Here is a 24100-nt window from a genome sequence, read left to right as displayed (position 1 = left end):
CGTCACTTGAGGGGGAAGCCCCCGAGGTTTGCGCCATTGCTGGAATAAAGGCGTGGGTAGCGCGCGCACCATAGTAGGCCCTTGGGAGGAACATAGCGGGAGGCAACGCCATAGCGTTCCGGGGATGCCGGAGAGGGCGGCTTGCAGACGCAGCGGTAGCCATCTTCCCAAGGTAAGCGGGAGGAGCCAAGAAAAAGGTGAGGCATAAGGGGTGAAGCCGTCAGTCCCCGAAGGACGCAACAACAAATGTATGGTATGCCTAGTATATGTGTCGAGAAGTTACTTGGGTATTCATGCCTCTTTGGGATAACAGCTTATGGGATTCTACCTAGGTAGTATTGCTCAATCTGAATCCATTGTTTTGTTCTACCGTTTAACTTGCCAATCCAAAAATGCTCTACGTTTTACTTCTTTGCAATAATTGGACAAATTTGGATTACCTAGCCCTCTCCTGTCTGGTCCTTCGCCAATCTAGGCAGCCTATGCCACCAAATAAAATCTAGAAACTCTCTTTGGATGTGGTTCAACATTTCCTTCAGGATTTCTATTTGGAGGGTTTGGAAAAGGTAGTAAAATATTGGAAAAATATTTATATATGGCTATTTAACCAAAGCACAAAGAAAAATGTGGAGTAAAGAGCACACACTTATAGATAAAATTAAAAGGGAAAAATGTGTGGCACAGCATAGACTGTTATCCAAATCAATGTATATATTTGAGGCAATCAGGATAAACCGCTTTTAAATTCCAAGAAACATGTGAATAATGCCCAGACACAGCTCTGTTTCACACTGTAGCTGCGTCAGGGGGACCAGCAGGCATTCACATCTACAAATAAGTGACCCAGTCACGGATGAGAAAAGTAAGCAAAAACTATTTTAACAGTAAAATTTCAAGGTTAGAAAGACATACCATAAAGGTTCATTTCAGTGACAGATTGCAGTATATAACTCCTGGACAACCTCAAAACAGTTCACAATAATGAGGAATAGTGCTGTAATGCAGCATTCATTTCTAAAATATAAAAATGAAGAAAATAACCAATGTAGGATTATAATGCTAAAGGGGGAAAGAGAGAAGTGGTACCATGTATTTTCTGGAACTTATAGTTAATCTGAAGAAAGGAACAATTGAAAGGACAAAACAGAACTGAGAAGCCCGAAAAACCAAATAGGAGAGACACAAACCTTCAAATTTTATGAACATTTCAACATTTTGAAGGTAATGAAAGGCTGAGAATTGATGGGAGAGTGTAAGTGTCAACTACATTTTTTTCAGTGCTTTCTGTGACTTTTGATCGTGTAAGGTTCTATGTACCGTATACAATGGGACAGAGTGGAAAAAAAAAAAAAGAACGTAATACATGTACCTTCAAATTTATGAGGCACTCCTTATGCAAAAAGAAAGCTTAATTGCTTCGAGGATACAGTCCCTCATGTATCATTATAAGGGAAAGAACAAACAATATTTTCAGAGTGGGACAAAAAATTGTATCTACTGGAAATTTAGGAACTTCCTGCGGCACTCGTGCAAGCATGATTCATTATGCTTCTGGAAAGGAAGAAACAAGAACTAAAAACTAAAACCAAAGAAGGGAGCATAAGGCTATATATAAACTTATTTGAGAACTTGCAACCAGTTTCAAACTACCACTTACCTCCTGCACCTACAGGTGAGCCCACAAACCTTCATTGGGATGACTGAGGGGCTTCAAACCTGGATCCCACATCCTTTCAAGGTTCTCTTGGCGGAAAGGACTGAGACCTGTGCAAGGGACGGGACCTCTGGGAAGAACCTCTCCTATAAGGCCAAAAACACCAGTAGTCTCGAGAGCGGGCACTTGCCTGAAAAGACTGGGCAACAGGTTTCTTGTCATCTGGCAATCGAGGGACCTGGGTCTCTCCACATTTACTTGCCATTTTTTTTCCAATTCACTGCCAAACAAAGGCGAGCCCCCTAAGGGCAGCTTGGTAAGAATAGACTTTGAAATAGTATCCGCCGACCAGTTGCACAGCCACAGCTGCTGCCTGGCTGCAAAAACTGAAGCCACACCTCTGGTAGCTGTGCGAACCAAGTCACAGCCCACATCAGCTAAGGCGGTGGCCCCCGGTTCTATCTTAAGTCCAAGATCAGACCTGGTACCACCAGAGTCTTGACAAAGACACAAGGTAACCCGAGCTACCAAGGCACAACAAGAAGCAATTTGCAAGGTCATTGTCACTGCCTCAAATGCTTGCTTTAGGATAGCCTCAATCCTCCTACCCTAACAATCCTTCAGTGCCACACCCACTTCTACTGGGATGGTGGTATTTTTTGTGACAGAACACACCAAGACATCCATCCTAAGGAAATGCAAATTCTTTCTGATCTGTGAATCCAAGGGGTATAAACCCACCAAGACATGTCCTTTGAAAGATACCTCTGGCGCACTCCATTCCAGATCAATCAACTCCTGGATTGCATCCAGGAGGGGAAAGAAACAAGAAGCCTTGCATAGGGTGACCAAAATTGGATCCTTCTTCTGTATCCCCAAGGAGTCAGGCCCAGCCACTCCGAGGGTCTTCAAGGTCTGAGAGATCAAATCCAGCAACTCATCTCTATGAAAAATGGAAAAGAGTTTAATATGGCTCCAAATCTGGAGGAATGTCCCCTTCCTCATCAGGAAAGTCACCACCAGCATCACTGCTATCATCCTGATCCACCTGCATTTGAGCTTAGTCAAGCCACATTGCGCCACAGTGCTTGACCGTGGAGACAGGCGGAGGAGTACTTGGAGTGCATGGACCTAGCTTAGTAGGTACTGCTGATTCAGAAGACCAGCCCTGTAGAAACATCTGCAATCCTTGGAAGTCATCAACCCAGGAAAAGGAGGACGGGTCCATTCCAGGCCCCATCGGCCTGAACCTCAAGTCCTGAGAACTAGTGGCTTGTGACAATTCAGCCCATAGTTCAATCAAGAGAGGGGATACCCTCCATTGTCTCTCTCTCGGTCTTACTCCCCTCAGACCGAGAAGATGGACCATCATCGGCAAAATCAGAAGGGGGTAAATCTCCGAGCATCCAGGTAGCGCTGACACAGGCTTAAAGAAAGCTCTGTTTGAATGGCCCTGATGCAGCATGCAGCACAAATAGATAAGAGCTTAGACTTCTTTGCTGAGGATGCCATAGTTGTATCTAGCTCATGCCTAGATAATGCGCACATAAAACCTGCACTCAAAATGGCTGCATTAAAAATGTGCATGCAAGTATAAGCGCCTAGGCCACACGCCCAACTAGGTGCCCAAACGGGGCGCCCAGCACTGGCACCAAGAAAAACGCCTAAGCAGGATGCATAAGATATGTGTCCAGAAAGAAAAATGTCCAAACTGAACGCACATGTGAGAACGGATGCACAAATAGGCATGCAGGCGCTTTTGCCCATAGCACAAAATGTGCGAACATACCTTGCGGCCTACCACGCACCAAAAAGGGAGAAGCCTGTAAGCGGGGCCTAGCCAAATGGCTGATCAACCCGCCGTGCCTGCAATACCTCCTCACCTCATGGAATTCCCCAGAAGCATGAGTGGGAGAGCCGAAAAGCGCAGATGCTTACCTGTAAAAGTGTTCTCCTAGGACCGCAGGATGTTAGTCCTCACATGTGGGTGACATTATCCGATGGAGCCCAGCATGGAAAACTTTTGTCAAAGTTTCTAGAAGCTTTGACAAGCATACTGAGCATGTCCAGCATGCCACTATCTGCATGTCCATGTGAGGTCCCCCTTCAGTCTCATAACAAAAAAATACCAGCAAAAAAATAAAACAACAAACCGGAAGGAGAAACCAACTCTGTGGGGAGACTAGTGGGATTCCTGAGGACTAACATCCTGCTGTCCTAGGAGAACACCTATTACAGGTAAGCCACTGCACTTTCTTCTAGGACAAGCAGAATGGTAGCCCTCAGATGTGGGTGAATACCAAGCTGTCTCGTAGTAGAGGAGACCAACAGTGACCAAAGTGCCAACGGGCACAACAACTGTGTAGGTCGACAGGGGACTGTCTGGTACTACTAGAAGCATGAACAGGAAGAGTTGGGTTCAGGTCTAGAACAGATTGCGCAGGATGGATTGACCAAAGGCACTGTTCTGAGGCCCATTCTTGTCCGGGCTGTAATGAGCTGCAAACGTGCGACGAGAACTTCAGAGTGAGCCTTTACTCTGCCAGCCAGTGGAAGGCCTGCTTGTGTACAGTAGAAGGTAATGCAATCCAGCAGCCAATTGGATAAGGTTTGTTTACCCATCATTATCCCCAGCCTATTGGTATTGAAGGACACAAAGAGCTGAGTGGACTACCTATGGCTGGCTGTGCGATCTAGATAGAACGCCAAGGCCCTCTTTCAATCCAAGGTATGAAGAGCCCATTCCCCTGGGTGGGAATGAGGCCTAGGAAAGAAGGTGGGTAGAACGATGGACTGATTAAAGTGAAAATCAGTCACAACCTTGAGCAGAAACTTACTCATGTATGGTGAGTACGTAACCAGGGCCTGAAACTCATTGACTCTACGAGCTGAAGTAATTGCCACCAGGAAAATAACTTTCCAAGTGAGGAACTTCGAGTCGCAGCAGTTCAAAAGGAGGATGCATGAGCCACACTAGGACAATGTTGAGGTCCCAGGCCACAACCAAAGGCTGAAGAGGAGATTTCAGCTGGAGCAAGTCCCTCAAAGTGACCTACCAAAGGCTGTACCGACCGGGCGTGCCAGAGACACCTCGATGGTATGCACTGACAGCACTAAGATGATACGAACCAAGCTGGTTTTTAAGGAAAGACTCAGAAAGGTGCCATAAGTAGTCCAACAGCTGGGGAAGGGGGCATGTGAATGGATCCAAATCATGCCCCGTACACCAGATCGAGAATCTTCTCCACTTCAAGCTGTAGGACTTCCTGGTGGAGGGCTTCCTAGAAGCCACCAGCACCTGGGAAATACTGTCTGAGAGAGGGTCAGGGGCTGAAGGACTAAGCACTCAACATCCAAGCCGTCAGGGCCAACGCCCGGAGGTTCATATGGCACAGGGCGCCCTGGTTCCGCATGATCAGATTGGGCATAGTCCCCAGCCGGATGGGGATCCTGGCCAAGAGGTCCTGCAGAAGTGGGAACCAGACCTGTCGGGGCCAAAAGGGCACCAGTAGGATCATGGTCCCTCTGTCCTGTTGAAGGTTCAGCAACATCTTCAAGAGAAGCAGTAGAGGTGGGAATGCATACAGCAGGCCTCTTCCCCTATGAGGGAGAAAGCATCGCAGGCCAGGCGTCCACATCCTGGCGACAGGGAGCAGAACTTGCTCACTTCGTGATTGTGCAGGGAGGCGAAGAGGTCCACATCTTGTGTACCCCACCAATGAAAGAGCTTGGCTGCTACCTCCGGGATGAGGGACCACTCATACGGCTGGAAGGAGTGACAACTGGTCCGCCAGCATGTTCAGATTTCCGGGCAGGTTTGTCGCTCATAGCGACATTCCCTGCGATGGCCCAGGCTCACACATGCACTGCCTCATGACAGAGGAGGAATGAGCCCATGCCTCCCTGTTTGTTGATATACCACATAGTTGTCTGTCTGGATCAGGACTGCCCTGTGCGACAACCGGTCTCTGAACACCCATAAGGCGTACTGGATCGGCTGAAGCTCCAGAAAGTTTATTTGACAGCGGGCTTCATGAGCAGTCCAGAGACCCTGTGTGTAGATGCCGCCCACATGAACTCCCCAATCCAGGGGATAGGTGGTGACGATCACTTGAGGTGGGGCAGTTTGGAGGGAATCCCCTGCTCCAAATTGGAGAGGTTTTCCCACCAGAACAGAGACGTATGCAGAGGTGCAGTGACTACAACTGTAATAATTCGCTATGCTGATGGGAGGAGCAATCAGATAGGGGAGTTATCAATCTGTAATAATACTGATGTTAGTTGTGGGTGGATCCTTGGGCCGTTGGCAGATGACCACGCCCCCAGGGGAAGATCTCGAGAGGGACCACCGGCTAGGCTTAGAGTATGGAGACAAGACACACACTAGTTCTTTTATTAAACAGGTTTTTGAAACCACCAGAGGTGGCAGTAGTGAGCTGAAGTGCCCGGCAGGGCTGAAGTCCCTCAGATACTGGAACAGTGATCCCAGGATGGCTCAGCTGTTGAGAAACTGTAGACAGTGAGTAGGCAGGGTATGCAGAGTTCATGAATGGAACTTAGATGACAACACTCACAATAATGGTTTCGGAGAGGCTCAGCAGCTGGAAAGGGTAGGCCCTCGAGGAGCGAGTGCCTGGTTCCAGGGAAAGCTTTAAGAGAGCAATGGCAACTCACAATGATGTAGGCAGCGATAGCTTCCAGGCAGAAGAGAATCAGCAGATTGTCAGGAACGAGGGCCCTCGAGGAGCGAGTACCAGTTCCTGTCTGTAAACTGCAAAGAGAGAGCGAGGCCCCTGAGGAGCGGCTACCTCTGGTAAGTCTGAGGAGGCAGAGTAGCTAGAATGAATCCTTGCTAACTCCGTTTGTTAGCGATAACAGAGACCATTAAATATCGGAAGCAGATGACTTCATCTCAGGGGGACGCCCCTGAGGTTTGCGCCCTTGCTGGTATATCAATCGGAGCGCGCATGCGCGCGCCCTAGGCTTCACGCAACATGGCAGATTTGCAGTGTCGAGCCGGTCCGGGGATGCTGGAGGGAGTTGGCAGGAAGTCGCCGCAGCAGCCAGCCGTCCTTCAACCCCGGAGGGAGTCGCCACAGAGGTAAAGAGGGCGGAGTGAAGACGTCTGGCAGCGACGATCGCAACAACACGAGTCTCGAGGCTTGTCGCCACTGCGACCGCATGGTCCATTGAGCTCTTCACATGCACAGGCAGTTGAGCGGGGTGACATGGACCAAAGCCGCCATGTGGCCCAACAGATGGAGCAGAAGGTGGGCAGTCTCCTGCCGGCTGCTGCGGATAAATGCTGCCAGCAAGGTGAGGGTAAGAGCCCGATCCCTAGGCAGAAACTCTTTTGCCTGCACCGTGTCTAGTCTGGCTCCGATGAAGTCCAGCTGAGGAGATGGGCAGAGATGAGACTTGGAGTAATTGATGACAAACCCCAAGGCTAGTGCGCTTGCACTGTCAGGGATAAAGCACTCAAGGCCCTGCACAGGAATCGCTCCTGACCAACCAATCATCTATGTACGGGAAAACATGCACCGTCCGACGCCTATGATAGGCCGCCACTACTGCCAGGCACTTGGTGAAAACACGGCAGGCTAAGGCCAGCCCGAAAGGCAGCATTCGGTACTGGTAATGAGCCTTCCCCACCACAAAGCGGAGATATTTTCTGTGGCCGGGGAAAATGTCTAGGTGAGCGTAAGCCTCCTTGAGATCGAGGGAGTAGAGCCAGTCTCCTCTTTTGAGGAGGGGAATCATTGTGCCCACAGTGATCATCTTGAACTTTTCTCTTGCGAGAAACTTGTTCAAAACCCTGAGTCGAGGATGGGGCACAAGCCGCTGTTCCTTTTTGGAATAAGGAAGTACCTCGATTAGAATCCTTGGCCCTGCTGGGGGCGAAGAACTGACTCTACCGTGCCTGCTGAGAGAAGCGCGGAGAGTTCCATTTGAAATACGACCTTTTGGGAGAACGAACCCCACGATGGATATGGGGGAGAGGTCACTGGTAGCCGGCTGAAGTTGAGACGGTATCCCTGACAGATGATGGTAAGGACCCAGCAGTCCGAAGTGATCTCCTCCCAGCGATGGGCAAAGCCGAGAAGCCAGTCTCCCACTGGGGGATCCAGTGTCAGGGGTGCGCTCGAATGAATCATGCTCTCTTGCCTCCAGTCAAAAGCCCATGGCCAGGGCTTCCTAGGGCGCCGGCTGGGGCCTAGGTGCTCGCTGCTGGCGAGGGAGGCCCCTATAGCTAGTGCATGACGTGCAAGCCCGGGAGGCTGGAGGAAAATATTTCCTCTGCCTGTAGAAGGGCTTCCGGGATCCCAGACTGGATGATTTCCTCGCAGAGGACAGGGCGTGGGAGGCTCTTGTGGAGAGTTGATGAAGGGTGTCATGGTGGTCCTTCAATTGCACTACTGCATCCCGGACCTTATTCCCAAAGAGGTTGTCACCTGTGCAGGGGAGGTCAGCTAGCTTTTCCTGTACCTCCGGACTGAGGTTGGAAGCTCTGAGCCAAGCCATTCTGCAGGTGCTGATTCAGACTGTGGCTATGCGAACCACCGTCTCAAAGACCTCGTAGGTGGATTGCACCTCATGCTTGCCAGCTTCTAAATCCAGCAGGATGATGGCAGAGAGTGCCTCCTTTTGCTGTGGGGGCAAACACTCTGAGGTCCTGAACCTGTTTTCAGAGGTTTTGGTTGTACTAGGTCATGTACAGCTGGTAGGTGGTGGTATGGGCGACCAGCATAGCGCCCTGGAATACCTTCTTGCCCAAGGCATCAAGCTCCCTATGCTCTCACCCCGGAGGGGTAGAGGTGTGTGTGTGGGAGCGCTGGGCCTTCTTTAAAGTGGCCTCCACAACCACCGACTTGTGGGGGAGGTGCCGCTTCTCAAACCCCACAGCTTACTGCACCAAGTAAGTGGCATTGGTCTTTCTATTGACAAGGGAAATAGAAATTAGGTGCTCCCACATCTGGAGGAGGTGGTCCTTGAAAATGTTGTGGATGGGAACCACCACGATCTCCTTAGGAGCGTCAACAACCTGGAGTACTTCCAGGATTTTGTGTCACGCATCCTCCTCCTTCGGCCATGGTCCTGACAAACCCTGCGAATAACAGATACTTGGGGGGGTGGGGGTGGGGTGGGGTGGTGGTGACCGGCACCATTCCTCCGGCGGAGAGGGCTCCAAGAGGGGGTCATTCGAGTAGTCTGAGGATGACGACTCCATTGAATCATCTCCCCAAGAGTCATAAGGCCCTTCCTCCTCACTGGGACCAGCGCAGCGTGGGCGAGGCCCGTGAGGGTTATCAGCCTGGGCGCCGATAGCTTCAGAAGCCTCGAGAGCCCCGGGGGAATAGACAGTTCCCCTAGCATCAAGGGGACCGGAGGCCGTAAGGACCTGGAAAGGGCTTGGGGAAGCGTGGCCTCAGAAACACGGTACCGGCTATATCTTTCTCCTTGGAGGACCCAAGGATCGGGATTGCTCCGGTGGAGGGCCTCGGAGACCGTTGGGGGATCAAAGGCCACTCTGGCACCAGTTGTGTTGGTAGGGCGCCTAAAAGGAAGTCCTGACGCTCCAGCAGGGGTGCTAGGATCTACGGCGGGGGCTCAGGCACCGGCATGGGGGCCAGTGGCACGGGCAACTCAAGGCTCTGAAGCGCCTTGAGCACCGCGGATTGCACCCTGCAGTCCAGCTCCTCCTGAAAGTCCAGTAAGGCCAGAACTGAGGGAGGGGGACGAAGCATCACCGGCTCTTCCTTGGATCTACGAGGTGGCATGGTGACCAGCACCGATATCGGTGGGGAACGCCTGGGGGCATTGGAGGATGGGGACTCCAATGGCTGGTGATGCTTCGGTGGCGGTATGGCAGCCCCTGATACCGCACCGGAATCGTGCATAGACAGCAACCAGTAGTGATGCTTGCGGGATCTCCCATGGTACTCGGCCTGGACTTTCCCTGGTGCTGAGGAGGCGTAGAACCCCGATGTCTGGGAGAACGGTGAAAGTACCATGGTTCTGTCACCTTCCTCTTGATCCTTTGAAGAGCCGGCGAGAGGAACAGCGAGAGGGAGCGTATTGAGGGGTTCCCCATGACATCATGGGCTCTGACGCAGGAGTGGAAGGAGCCGACTTGGAGGAACTGAAAACTTCTCCATCTAATCGAGGCGCGCCTAATGGCCTTTAGGAGTCATCTGGTCACACAGAGACACCCATGGACTTCGTGCGAGGCCCAAGGCAGAGGATGCAAACCTCATGCAGATCCGTAATAGTCATGGTCCGCAAGTATTGGGGGCACAGACTAAAACCGATTGACGCCATGAAAAAACACCTGGTGTGTGGTCAATGACCAGCGGTCACTGTGAGGCGAGAAGTTGGGAATTGACCACAAGAATGACAAAAAGGCAGCAAAAACCTACCACACTGAGGAGGCACTGACTGCGAAGGGGGACCAGACGAGAAAAAACAGGAAAAAGACTCTATACTGTCAAGAAAAACAAGAGAAAGGAAGAGCTCCATGAACTGTGAGGCAACTGCATTGCGGAAGAGAAGACACTGAAGGGGGACTTCGCGTGGACGCGCAGATAGTGGCATGCTGGACATGCTCAGTGTGCTGGTCAAAGCTGCTAGAAACTTTGACAAAGGTTTTCCGTGCCGGTCTCCATCGGATAATGTCACCCACATGTGAGGACTACCATCTTTCTTGTCCTAGGAGAAACCAAGGTTATAGACCCTTTCTCCTGCTTGCTTCCTTTTCTATGCTGTTTTTCTTTTTTATTTTGAAATAAGAAAAACTTTTACCTGAGCTCAGCCCTCTCTGGTTGAGAGCAGGAATGGGTCCCGGCTACGAAGGAAGATGGCTAAAGCCTTCACCACCGAGCCTCTCTTTGCCTGTAACTAATTTTGTAAACTGTTGTGATCTAGTGATTCTCACTTGGGACGACGGTATATAAAACATCTAAATTAATAAATCAAATTTTAGGTCTACGCCATTCAAGGTTACCGGACTGAGGCACTCTGAGGGAGGGACTGCACGATATCGCCTCAGGAGGCAAGTGGTGCTATATAGACATTCCGTCTTTCCAGTATCTCCTTTCCAACTTTTCTTCTTTTTTATTTTTTTTAAACTCATAGGCAGTCCCCCAAACGGAAATGCATATCTACCATCTGCTGGAGACTAAGAATACTGGTGGCCTGATGCCAGAGCAGGATTATATAGCTGTGATGTCAGCTTTTGCACCTTCTTCATCTGCTGGCAGAGGTGCATAACCCACTCATTGGGAATGACCTGCCCAAATGCTGATATAAAAATCTTCCACCCCATCCCTTTTAACTTCAAGTATATTAACATTCAAATCTTTTCTAATTACCCCTACCCCACACTATTTTCTTTTCTCAGGGTTAGATGCTATGACTACTGGAGCAAAAGTCCTATGCTGCCAAACTCATCCACCTGCTGCAGATGTGTCTCTTGAATTAACAATTGCAGCATGTGAGTAGCTTCTTAGAAAAGCAGCTGCCTTTTCATGATTGTATTCAATCCTTTCACATTTAAATATGTAGAGGTCTATATTCAGTTGCTGTGTGGCTCGGCTAGTTAGCTGGCTAAGTTTATCTGGCTAACTTTAGGACAGGTTTATGGGTCAGCAAGAGTTAGCCAGATAAGTTATCCAGCTAACAACTTCTCCAAGTTATGCCCCTGGAATGCTCTTATCTGGCTACAATTTAGCCATATAAGTGTCCAAATCTTCATTTAGCCGGATAACTTCTGTGTTATCTGGCTAAATGCTTCTGAATATGGACCTCACTATCTTTATTCTTTGCATTCATGCCCCATCATGGACCTCACATTATTAATGAATTATTGAACTCTCCCATCCCCTCCCACTGCCCATTATCCCAACTTCCCTATTCTCCTCAACCCACTGTAAGTCCACCCCATTGTGAAAATCTCCACTTTCCTCACCCCCACTCGTTAAGCCCTGATTTCTTCCTTAGCATGTCTGCCTCCCTGCCCTTCAGCAGATAATCCCTATAGAGGATTAACCTTACCAATCAGATGCACCCCAAGCTTATTTTAAGCCTTCCTTTTTGTACTTCTCCCTCTCCTACCCTCTCTATCAGAAACTTCATATTCAAAACAGGAAAGAAAAATGAGAAGACAGTAAGACCTCATCTAATATTTAGCATTTACTCAAACACAGTTCACAGTTTATAATCTTCAGCCTATAGTCAAGCTCAGTCACTTCCTCCAAGCTGTTCAAAATGTTTCAGCTTTTCGTATCTTAGCCCCTCACTTGCTTGCAGTCAGGACTCTGCCATTTTAAAAAGTTGTTTTTTTTGGGGGGGGGACAAGATGGCGGCGGCGTAAGATAGACCGGAGGACAGTTTTCCTGTAAAGCTGCCTGCAAAAAGAAAGGGTAAAGTGCGCTTATACCCCACCGAAGCCGCTATGCCCTCCTCCCAGAGACTGATTACGTCCTACCGCTTTACTCCAACCTCGGAAAAAGAGGGCGAAATCCCCACTGTGATTAACCTCGAGGGAGCGAGGGAAACATTTGGGGAGGTGACCTTAAGCCCTCTGTACCGTCAACCTCCTCAGGTCCCGAGATTGTCTGGCTCCTCTCCCTCGCCCGGGGCGCCGAAGGATGACGTCGGTTGTGAGACTCCGGATGGTAGGGGCTTGAGAGAGGTCCTGCCTGGTCAAAGCACCGAGCTGCCGCAGGCAGAGGACCTGAACAGCAGAGCTAGAGCTTGTTTCCTGACGTCAACGCCGGATGGTGAATCTGGAGTGCTGGCTGGAGCGGTGAGAAAGCAAATGTTGCTTACCTGATGTAACAGGTGTTCTCACAGGACAGCAGGATGTTAGTCCTCACAAATGGGCGACATCGAGGATGGAGCCCAACCACGGAAAACTTCTGTCAAAGTTTCAGGAACTTTGACTGGCCCCTACTGGGCATGCCCAGCACGGCACTAACCCTGCAGCCAGCAGGGGTCTCCCTTCAGTCTTGTTTTCAAAGCTACAGGCAGTGCCGAAAAGATAAAATAAAAAGGAACCCAACACCGCGGGGTGGCGGGCGGGTTTCGTGAGGACTAACATCCTGCTGTCCTGTGAGAACACCTGTTATATCAGGTAAGCAACATTTGCTTTCTCACAGGACAAGCAGGATGGTTGTCCTCACAAATGGGTGAGTACCGAGCTGAGGATGTCCTGACTTGCACCAAATGTACCCAACGGCGTGCAACAGGCACAACAACTGGGAAGGAATTTGGTAAGGACATCCGCACCCAACCGGGAGGTGGAAGGGTGTTGGTACATCAAGTTGGAAAAAGGTTACGCAAGACAGATTGGCCGAAGATGGAATCCTATCTTCCAGCTTTATCCAAACAATAGTGGGCTGCAAAGGTATGGAGGGAACTCCAGGTTGCAGCTTTGCAGATGTCAGGAAGCGGCACCGATCGAAGGTGTGCTACTGAAGTCGCCATGGCCCTCACAGAGTGTGCTTTAACACGGTCTTGGAAAGGAATGCCAGCTTGCTCGTAGCAAAAGGAAATGCAGTCCGCCAACCAGGAGGAAAGAGCCTGCTTACCCACAGGTTGTCCTAACTTGTTAGGATGGAAAGAGACGAATAATTGAGTGCTCTTCCTGTGAGAAACTGTACGGTCTAGATAAAAAGCTAGAGCCCGTTTACAGTCTAGGGTATGCAGAGTCTTATCCCCGGAGTAGGAGTGGGGCCTGGGAAAGAAAATACGTAGTATGATGGATTGATTGATATGAAACTCCGAAACTACCTTAGGTAAAAACTTAGGGTGAGTGCGGAGTACCGCCCGATCCTGCAGGAGTTTAGTGTAAGGCGGATAGGTAACTAGGGCCTGTAATTCACTAACCCTGCGAGCTGAAGTGATAGCTAAAAGGAATAACACTTTCCATGTGAGATATTTTAGGTCACAGGAGTGCAGAGGTTCGAAAAGTGGTTTCATAAGACGACCAAGAACCAGATTAAGATCCCAAGATGGGGCCGGAGGACGTAAAGGTGGCTTCAAATGGAGCAAGCCTTTAAGAAAGCGTGTTACCAGAGGTTGTACTGAGATAGGGACACCCCCGATACCTTTATGGAAGGTGGCTACCGCACTGACATGCATTCTAATGGAAGAGGTCTTTAGACCTGATTCTGATAGATGCCATAAATAGTCCAAGAATTTAGAGATTGGACAGGAAAGGGGATCAAGGGACTGAGAAGTGCACCATGATGTGTACCTTTTCCATTTGTATAAGTAAGATTTCCTTGTGGAAGGCTTTCGTGAAGCTATCAGGACACGAGAAACTGAATCTGAAAGGTTGAATGGCTGAAGGACTAACCTTTCAACATCCATGCCATCAGGGACAAGGCTTGTAGGTTGGGATGGAGGAGGCATCCGTCGTTTTGAGTGAGCAGATGCGGGTCCTTTCCCAGAGGAATGTGCCTGCGGATGGAGAGATCCTGGAGTATGGGAAACCACACTTGGCGTGGCCAGTGCGGCGCTATCAGGATCATGGTTCCCCTGTCCTGACGCAGCTTCACGAGAGTCTTCGAAAGAAGAGGAAGTGGAGGGAATGCATAGAGCAGACCGGTTGTCCACGTGAGGGAGAATGCATCCCTCGGCCGAGAGTGCTGGCTGCGAATGAGAGAGCAGTAATTGTCCACTTTGTGGTTCTGAGGGGACGCAAAGAGGTCTATGTGGGGATAACCCCACTTGTGAAACAGAGAGGTCGCTACCAAAGGATTGAGAGGCCACTCGTGTGGTTGGAAGACACGGCTCAGCCGGTCTGCCAATACATTGTCTACTCCCGGTAGGTAGGTGGCCCTGAGGTACATGGAGCGGGAGAGGGCTTCCGCCCAAATCTGCGCAGCTTCCTGACATAGAAGGAAGGAGCCTGTGCCTCCCTGCTTGTTTATGTACCACATGGCCACCTGGTTGTCTGTCTGAATTAAGATTGTGTGATTCGAGAGGCAATCTTGAAAAGTCCTGAGAGCGTAGCGGATCGCTCGCAGCTCCAGGAAATTTATCTGGTGTTTGGCTTCCTCTGGTGACCAGAATCCTTGAGTTTGTAGATTGTTTACATGGGCTCCCCAACCGATGTTGGAAGCGTCGGTGGTGAGGATTAGCTGAGGATCTGGTGGAAGAAAAGGCAAACCCTGTAGGAGGTTGACTTGATTGGTCCACCAGGGAAGAGACAGACGGAGTGCATTGGTGATGCGAACAATGGAGGACAGAGGCTGAACAGCTTGGGTCCATTGGGATCTCAGAGTCCATTGCATGACTCTCATGGCTAGGCGGGCCATGGGAGTCACATGAACCGAGGAGGCCATGTGTCCCAGTAGAACTAGGAATTGGCGAGCTGTTGAGGTTTGTTGAGACTGCAGTTGGCGAGCTAAGGACACCAGAGTCTTTGCCCGTTGATGAGGAAGGAAGGCTTTTGCCTGTAAGATGTCCAAGTCTGCCCCAATGAAGGATAAGGTCTGAGATGGGACTAAGTAGGATTTCTCATAATTGACAAGAAACCCTAGAGAAAGCAGAGTTTGAATTGTTAGAGTCAGGGAGGACTGAGCTATTTGCTGGGTTGGGGCCCTGATTAACCAATCGTCCAGGTAGGGGTAGACGTGGACACCTTCCTTCCTGAGGAATGCTGCTACCACCACAAGGCATTTGGTAAAGACTTGTGGTGCGGACGCCAGGCCGAAAGGTAGTACTCGGTATTGGTAATGGTTTCGGCCTACTAGAAAACGCAGGTATTTGCGATGAGATTCTGTGATCGCAATGTGGGTATATGCGTCTTTCAGTTCTAGAGAGCATAGCCAATCCCCTCTTTGCAGCAGAGGGAGCAACGAGCCCAGGGTTACCATCTTGAACATCTCCTTGGAAAGGTACTTGTTCAGGGCCCGTAGGTCCAGGATTGGACGAAGTCCCCCTGACTTTTTTGGTATCAGGAAGTACCTGGAGTAGAACCCGAGACCTTGCTGTAAGGGAGGAACGGGTTCTATAGCGTTTGACTGTAGGAGAAGAGAAACTTCCTGCTCTAAAAGAACAGAGTGATCGGTGAGTCTCCACGCCTGCAGAGGTGGGGAGTCGGCAGGAAGGGATAGGAAGTTGAGGTGGTAACCCTGTGCAATGATTGCTATCACCCATTGATCTGTGGTGATTTGATGCCACTTTTCTAGGAAGTGGCACAGCCGCCCTCCTACCGGTATGGCTGGAAGAGGGGTTTGGCAACTGCTCTCCAAGTGAAAGTCAAAAACCCGCCGCAGGGCCCGGTTGTGGAGCTGGTGCAGGTTTTTGTTTACGAGCCTGGCGAGGCTGAGTCTTATGGTAAGACCGTGCAGGCCTAGGTTTTGCTGATGGGGGATAATACTTTCGTGGCCTAAAGAAAGACTTTTTGGAGTCCTTTCTAAAGGGTTGTTTAGAAGGCAAGTCAGAAGGAATGGATGAGAGCTGTTTAAGTGTCTCATGATGATCCTTCAATTCAGCAACAATTTGTTGGATTTGCTCACCAAACAAATTATCCCCTAGGCAGGGTAAATCAGAGAGCCTGTCCTGAACTTCTGGACGAAGGTCGGATGATTTAAGCCAAGCCCAACGTTTGGCAGAGATGGCTGTAGCAGAAATTCTAGTGGAAGCATCAAAGATATCATAGGCTGTTCGTATTTCATGCTTCCCAGCTTCAAACCCTTTATTTAAAAGGGATTGAAGCTGTGGCTGGAACTGCTCAGGCAAGGCATCAGTATATTCCTGCATCTGTTTCAGAAGGACCCTATTATATTGAGTCATATAAAGTTGATAAGAAGCTATTCTGGAAATCAGCATAGCTCCATGATATACCTTCCTACCTATACTATCTAGGAATTTGTTTTCCTTAGTAGGAGGTATGGAAGAGTGTGGTTTTAGTCGCTTAGCTTTCTTTTGAGCTGATTCTACGACTACAGAATGATGGTCTAACTGAGGTTTTTGAAAACCAGGTGCTGACTGTACAAGATATGTAGAGTCAGCTTTTTTGTTGACCGGGGAAACAGATCCAGGAGATTCCCAATTCTTTTTAAGAAGGTCTAGGAAAACCTGGTGAATGGGAATAGAAGTGATGACTTTTGGGGCATCCAAAAATTGGAGCAATTCCATCATCTGGTGCCTGTCATCTTGCTCAGATTGAAGTTGGAATGGGACCAAGTCTGACATTTCCTTCACAAAATTTATGAAAGAGAGGTCCTCAGGGGGAGAACACTTTCTACTCTCCGCAGGAGAGGGCAGTGAAGGCAAATCATCGGTGTCGGTAGAGGTATCATCACCCCAAGTATCATAGGGATCTGGATGATGACCTGCAGGACCTCGAGGGGGCTGAACACCTGAAGGCCCAGGTTGAGGTTCCGAAATATCGATTGGAATCACCGGGGGCATCGAGAAAATCCTCGAAGGAATCGGTGCTGGTATCGATGCTGGTGTAGGCATCGAGGGAACTGGTGTCGATCTCGATGGAATCTGTGTCGGCATCGGAAACCTCGGTGGAGCAGAGGTGCGTATCGCCCCCGAAGAAGAAATCAGTGGCGAGGGACGACCTGGCATCGATTGAACAATTCCCGAAGGGGGAATTCGATACGGTGTTTCTCCGCTTGATGATAAACCTGTCGGTGACAGCGGTCTTACCGGTGTCGGTGACTGAGGTATCACCGGTGGAAGGGCTGTCATGAGCGCCTCCATGCGGTGTAGCAGCGGTGCCAGTGCTGCTGCAATTGGCTCGGTGACCGGTTCCACTCTCGGTGCCGGAGTCGGTGCTGGAGGAGTCTGGAACCGTAGCATCACCTTGTCGATGGCCTCCTGGACCAGCCGGTCCAGTTCTACCTGGAGACCAGGGGTAACAAGACCCGGCTCGACGGGAGAGGGAGGCTGAGGCTGAGCCGGAGGGACCACCGTCACCGGTGGGATCACGGCTCCCAAACCCTGAGGGGGTGAGGGTTGCCTCGGTGCCTGCGGAACAGTAGTGGATGGTGGTGGATGGTGCCACTTCTGATCGAGACTTTTTTGGCGGTGGCTCGGTCGGTGCTGAGGTCGATGACGTCGATTCCTCGACAGGCCGAGACTTATGACGTCGATGGCGATGTTTTTCCTTCCGATCCCCTCGATCATCAGGGGAAGGAACGGGAGTCGATGGCCGCAAAGTCATCGATGGCGGACAGTCACCGAAGGGTTGTCGATGATGATGAGACCTAGACGGTGCCGGTTCCGATGACGTCGATGCAATCGATGGCGTTGGGGTACGAGCTTGGAAGAGGAGCCCCATCTTCTCCATTCTGGCCTTGCGACCCTTTGGTGTCATTAGGGCACATTTGGTGCAAGTCAGAACATCATGCTCGCTCCCTAAACACAAAACACAGACTCTATGAGGGTCTGTGATTGACATAGTTTGGGTACAGTCCGGACACCGACGGAACCCCGACGCCATGGCGAAAGGCCAAAAATTTAGCCGCGGGACTGTCGACTGACAACAGGCCTCAAGGGCCAAACTCGACAGAAGTCGACCAAACAACGGCAAAAACTTACCGAAGTTCCGCGGACCGAAAATTTGTCGAAGGGAGACCCCTGTGGGGCAAATTTTCTTCAAAATTAAGTTTTTTGAAATTCCTGTCAGGAACGTGGTTAAGAGCTCTTCTACCTCGTGGCTACTGCTGCGTGGAAAAAAGAAGACTGAAGGGAGACCCCTGCTGGCTGCAGGGTTAGTGCCGTGCTGGGCATGTCCAGTAGGGGCCAGTCAAAGTTCCTGAAACTTTGACAGAAGTTTTCCGTGGTTGGGCTCCATCCTCGATGTCACCCATTTGTGAGGACTAACATCCTGCTTGTCCTGTGAGAATGCCAGGGACAGCAACGGAGGAAGGGGTCTCAGCCCATTTGGAAGATTTGGGTGAGTCCTTCCATATTCCACCTAGACCAGAGGTTGTAACACTTGAAGCGTTATGGGACTTAATGGTCGGTTTAGGCCAGTGCCACAAGGAACAAGGGTCTGAATTGAAGCGTTGAAAATCAAAATTGAAGTACTGGAGGAAAAAGTGGAGAAGCAATCCTCTGAATCAAAAGAACAGATTGGAAAAGTGGCATCTTCAATGTCTAAAAACTCTGACTGTGTAATAAAACTTATAAAGGATTTTAATAATACCAGCAGGAGGTTAGAACAACTAGAAAACTATAATAGGAGATTGAACTTACGCTTGTTAAATTTCCCTAAAGTTTTAGGTCAAGATTTTCTTATAACTTTGAAAAAGTATATGGTAGAAATTAAGTTTGAAGAACAAAAAACCCCTGTAGTGAATAAGTTGATTTTCGTGCCTATAACATCTAATGTGAGAAATAACCAAAACCAGCCAGAGGTTTTAGAGAATTTAACTCAGTTCTTAGAGAGTTCAGTAGAAGAAGTTTATGAACGAGGAACCCTGTTAGTAACTTTTTTTTAATGAGGCTGACTTGAACCAATTAATGCAGAGATATTTTAAAAATATCTCAACTAGTTTCTTCTCTCAGCAAGTCAGAATTTATCCTGACTTTACCCGTGCTACACAGGAGAGACGTCGTGAATTTTTAGTGTTAAAGCCTCAAGTAATATCTCTTGGCTATAATTTCCTATTGAGATATCCATGCAAATGTTTGGTAAGAGCGCATGATGAATCCTTCATTTTTTCCATACCAGAGCAATTAAAGTCCTTTATAAACGCCAGGAACATAACTACCCAATCCTTAGTTACAATCTAGTCTCTGAAAGTACATAGTTATTATAAGGTTGGATACGTAAGCCTGTTTCTTTATATTAATTTTCATTGTTAACTCCCAAAGTTTCATCCCCCCTCTGTTTCTTTATTACCTTTATTGAGGGGGCATGGGTATATGATTCATGGGTATATGATTCATTTAAGTTTGTTTAGTTTTCTGGAGTATTTCCTTAATGGATATTATTGATGACTAACTATTGTTGAATTAATGTGTTAAAGACATATGCCCATGTATCTCTGATTTTTCTGAAAGTAAGAGTGATTACTTAAATGTAGATGAAAATGAATAAAAATTTAAAAAAAGTTTTTTGTGGGAGTGGCATCACTATCATTTTATTAGCCACGTACATTTCCTCTGTTGGAACCACTCCAATACCTGCTTTCTTTAGAGCTGCATTGGTCTCTAACTCTGAAGGTTGAGCCGATTATAGTAAATGCCAGCCAAAATGGAAAAAAGCCATCTATCTCTCACATTTGTACTTTTGAGCTTTGCAGTAAAACAAAATTGCTTACCTTGTAATAGGTGTTATCCCAGGACAGCAGGATGTAGTCCTCACATATGGGTGACGTCACTGGACGGAGCCCTATCACGGAAAACATTCTGTCAAAGTTTCTAGAAACGTTTGACTGGCACACTGAGCCCACTGAGCATGCCCAGATCCCTCGAGCCACAGGGGTCTCCCTTCAGTCTCAATGTATAGCAATAAGCGTTAGCAAAAATAAAATGATAAAACGTATCAGACCCAACTCCGCGGGGTGGTGGATGGTTTCGTGAGGAGTACATCCTGCTGTCCTGGGATAACACCTATTACAAGGTAAGCAATTTTGCTTTATCCCAGGACAAGCAGGATGCTAGTCCTCACATATGGGTGATTAGCAAGCTACAGGCTGAGTCATTTTGTAGTGGACCAACAGCAAACAACTTGTGCAATGGGCACAACAATTAGAGTGCAGTTGGAAAAAATTGAGGCAGCCTAAAATCACAGCAGGTTGGATGCAGAAGGAGTTGGGATTATGCTGGAAACAAGTTCTTTAAGACAGATTGTCCGTAGGCTGAATCTTGTCGTCCTTCTTTGTCCAAACAGTAATGAGCTGCAAAGGTGTGAAGAGAACTCCATGTTGCAGCTTTACATATATCAGCTATTGGCACTGAACAATAGTGTGCTGCTGAGGCTGACATTGCTCTTACAGAGTGCGTCTTTACTCGCCCTTGGAGAGGAAGGCCTGCTTTTTCATAGCAGAACTCTATACAATCTGCTAGCCAGTTGGAGAGAGCTTGTCCACTGCTTTACTCAGTTTGTTCTTATCATAAGAAACAAAACGTTGAGTGGATTTCCTATGGACTGCAGTGCGATCTAGGTAATATGCACGTGCATGTTTACAGTCCAAGGTGTGTAAAACCCTCTCACCCTGGTGAGAGAGATCTTGGGAAGAATGTTGGCAAGACTATGGACTGATTCAAGTGGAATTCCGTAACTACCTTGGGAAGGAATTTAGGGTGAGTATGGAGTACGCTCGGTCATGTAAGAACCTTGTGTAGAGTGAGTATGTGACAAGTGCTTGTAACTCACTAACCTTTCTAGCAGATGTAATAGCTACTAAGAAGAGAACTTTCCATGTAAGAAATTTAATATTGCAGGAATCCATGGGTTCAAAAGGAGAATGCATGAGTCTTATTAGTACTACATTAAGGTCCCATTCTGTGACTGGTGGCCGTAACGGGGGTTTAAGGTGAATTAAACCTCTCATAAACCTACTGACAAGGGGTTGCGCTGATATTGGTGCATCCCCTATTGTATGATGGTAAGCTGAGACAGCACTTAGATGTACCTTTACTGACGAGGTCTGAAGACCAGAGTCTGAAAAGTGCCAGAGATAGTCTAACAAAGATGTTATGGGGCAGGAAAAGGGGTCAGTACTTTTCTGTGCACACCACGAGGTGAATCTTTTCCACTTCGAACTGTAGTTTTTTCGTGTGGAAGGCTTACGTGAAGCTACAAGCACTTGAGAGACATTAGTTGAAAGATTGAGTGGTTGCAAGATCAAACTTTCAATATCCAGGCTGTTAGAGATAGGGATTGAAGGTTGGGATGGCGCAACCTGCCCTGATCCTGAGTTATGAGTGTGGGAGCTATACCCAGGAGAATCAGGTTCCTGATCGAGAGGTCCAGAAGCATGGGGAACCACATTTGTCGAGGCCAATACGGAGCTATGAGGATCATGGATCCCTTGTCCTGTTGTAGCTTCACTAGAGTCTTGGTTATTAGTGGTACCGGGGGATATGCGTATAGAAGACCTGAATTCTAGGGGCGAGCAAAGGCGTCCCTGGCTAATTGATTTCTCTGCTTGTGCAGGGAGCAAAAGTTGTCCACTTTGTGATTCAGTTTGGATGCAAAGAGGTCCATCGTTGGTTGACGCCAAAGTTGAAATATCCTGGTCGCTATTAAGGGATCCAAGGACCACTTGTGAGGTTGGAATTGACAACGGAGACGGTCTGCCACTACGTTGTGAATGTCCACCAGATAAGTGGCCTGGAGAAACATGGAAGGTGTCAGAGCCCAGTCCCAAATCTGTGCGGCTTTTGACAAAGGAGATATGAGCCCGTACCTCCCTGTTTGTTCAGGTACCACATGGTAACTGTGTTGTCCGTTTGTATCAGAACAATCTTGTGTGAAAGGCCGTCCTTGAACGCATGTAGAGCATAACGTATACCTCGAAGCTCCAGGAAATTGATTTGAAATGTTGCTTCGAGTTTTGTCCAAGTACCTTGAGTTTGGAGATTGTCTGTGTGAGCTCCCCAACCTAAGGTGGATGCATCTGTAGTTAAAGTTACTTGTGGAACTGGTTGTTGACAAGGTAGGCCTTTGCGCAAGTTGTTCTTGTTTGCCCACCAGAGGAGAGATGAACGTAGTTGGTGGGTTATTTGAACTGGGGATGACAGTGGTTGAATGGCTTGTATCCACTGTGATCTTAATGTCCATTGGGTTATTCTCATGGCTAACCTGGCCATAGGAGTGACATGAACTGTGGAGGCCAAGAGGCCGAGCAGAGTTAGAAACTGATGTGCTGTCGCCTGTTTCTTTAAGCGCAGAGAGTTTGCTAATGAGGAGAGTGTCTCTGCCCGGTATTCCGGGAGGAAGGCTCTTGATATTATGGTGTTCAACTCTGCTCCGATGAATTGCAGTAGGTGAGATGGGATGAGGTGGGATTTTTGATTAGAAATTGATTAGAAATCCCAGCGAGTGGAGCAGATTGATTGTGAGCCTGAGAGAAGCAAGAGCTCCTTGCTGTGATTGGCTTCTGATGAGCCAGTCATCTAGGTAAGGAAAAACGAGTACACTTTCCTTGTGCAAATGAGCCGTTGCTACTGCTAGACACTTTGTGAATACTCGGGGTGCTGAGGCAAGTCCGAATGGCAGAACCCGGTATTGGAAAGGCTGATGAACTACCAGGAAACGCAGAAGCTTGCGATAAGGAGGTAATATTGGAACGTGAGTGTAAGCGTCTTGCAGATCCAGAGAACAGAGCCAGTCTCCTGTTTGAAGAAGGGTAAGCATGGTGCTTACGGAGACCATTCTGAACTTCTCTTTCCGTAGAAATTTGTTGAGATTTCGGAGGTCTAGGATGGGACGTAGGCCTCCTGTTTTCTTTGGAATGAGGAAATAACGAGAGTAGAATCTTCTGCCCTGCTGAGGTCGGGGAACTGGTTCCTCGGCCCTGGCTCTCAGAAGGGTGGATAATTCTGCTTGCAGAAGAGTGATATGATCCTTGTTTATCCAAAGAGACTTTGGTGGGGAGTCTTTTGGTACATAAGAACATAAGAAAACATAAGAAAATGCCATACTGGGTCAGACCAAGGGTCCATCAAGCCCAGCATCCTGTTTCCAACAGTGGCCAATCCAGGCCATATGAACCTGGCAAGTACCCAAAAACTAAGTCTATTCCATGTTACCATTGCTAATGGCAGTGGCTATTCTCTAAGTGAACTTAATAGCAGGTAATGAACTTCTCCTCCAAGAACTTATCCAATCCTTTTTTAAAAACAGCTATACTAACTGCACTAACCACATCCTCTGGCAACAAATTCCAGAGTTTAATTGTGCGTTGAGTAAAAAAGAACTTTCTCCGATTAGTTTTAAATGTGCCCCATGCTAACTTCATGGAGTGCCCCCTAGTCTTTCTACTATCCGAAAGAGTAAATAACAGATTCACATCTACCCGTTCTAGACCTCTCATGATTTTAAACACCTCTATCATATCCCCCCTCAGTCGTCTCTTCTCCAAGCTGAAAAGTCCTAACCTCTTTAGTCTTTCCTCATAGGGGAGCTGTTCCATTCCCCTTATCATTTTGGTAGCCCTTCTCTGTATCTTCTCCATCGCAATTATATCTTTTTTGAGATGTGGCGACCAGAATTGTACACAGTATTCAAGGTGCGGTCTCACCATGGAGCGATACAGAGGCATTATGACATTTTCCGTTTTATTCACCATTCCTTTTCTAATAATTCCCAAAATTCTGTTTGCTTTGCTGTGAGAAAATTCAGATGGTAACCTTGCGTTATAATTGATAGCACCCATTGATCTGTTGTGATGTTTGACCAATGGGGCTGAAAGAGAGAGAGAGACCCAACCTCCCACTGGTAACTCTGGGTTTGGGTTGGTG

At 48.4% G+C, this 24100-nt stretch overlaps 1 protein-coding gene across 1 annotated transcript in view; it reads right to left on the bottom strand.

The window, feature by feature from the left end:
- The window catches only part of KNL1 (kinetochore scaffold 1), a 629191-nt gene that overhangs the window by 62737 nt on the left and 542354 nt on the right, over window positions 1–24100 (bottom strand).

The sequence above is a fragment of the Rhinatrema bivittatum genome, chromosome 4, assembly GCF_901001135.1.
Source record: "Rhinatrema bivittatum chromosome 4, aRhiBiv1.1, whole genome shotgun sequence".
Classification (NCBI taxonomy): Eukaryota; Metazoa; Chordata; class Amphibia; order Gymnophiona; family Rhinatrematidae; genus Rhinatrema; species Rhinatrema bivittatum.
Note: the sequence above shows the minus strand (reverse complement) of the source record. Positions and strands in the feature narration are given on the sequence as shown.